We start from the raw sequence: 927 nt of genomic DNA, 5'->3' as shown, positions 1-927 counted from the left end.
GTCTCTGGCTTGTCTTCTCTCATTCTCATGAAATTGTATTTCACAGAGCAGAGGTTTTCATTTTAGTGAAGTCCAGGTTATTAATGATTTATTTTTGGTGTTGTATTGTAAAAAGTAATTTCTATACCCAAGATCATCTAGATTTTTTCTGTGTTATCTTCTAAGAGTTTTACAGTTTTTTGTTGTACATTTAATAGCTGTTATTCATTTGGAGTTTATTCTTTTGAATAGTATCAGGTTTATGCCTAAAGTTATTTGCAGGTAGTTTTCTAGTTGTTAGAGTACAAAGAATACCTTTACACCCTTGTATTACCTTTGCTCCTTAAAAAAATGTATGTATATATTTAAAAATATATATATGCAAAAAATATATATATTTTTTGATGAGCAACGGCAATACATACACATATATAATTACATATATGTTTATATACTATAAACATATTTATATATATGTATACACATATAGCATATATATGTATAATTTTTTGAGGCGAAGTATCACTCTGTCGCCCAGGCTGGACATAATATATAATTTTAAATCTACTATTATATATTTATATACATTTGAGTGTTTATATATAACAAAGTATATTTGTATTTATTTATGTGTGTATCTGTATTTCTGGGGTCCTTATTCTGTTCCATTCGTCTATGCGTCTGTTCTTTCACTACTCCTGCACTTTCATAATCACTGTAGATTTATAGTAAGTCTGAACTCAGTTATTGTCAATATTCTGACTTTGTTCTTCTCCTTCAATTTTCTTATTTTTAAACTATTGTTTATACTTTGTCCTGTATTAGAGTTTTTTCTAATACAAAACAATCTTTTAAAAGTAGTATTAATATATGTGATACTGTGTTAAGATTTAGAAACCCTGTCTGATATAACCAAATTGAGAAGTCATTATAGGGAAAAGCCAGGAT

The sequence above is a fragment of the Mandrillus leucophaeus genome, unplaced genomic scaffold, assembly GCF_000951045.1.
Source record: "Mandrillus leucophaeus isolate KB7577 unplaced genomic scaffold, Mleu.le_1.0 Scaffold72, whole genome shotgun sequence".
Lineage (NCBI taxonomy): Eukaryota > Metazoa > Chordata > Mammalia > Primates > Cercopithecidae > Mandrillus > Mandrillus leucophaeus.
This window is presented reverse-complemented; position numbering follows the sequence as displayed.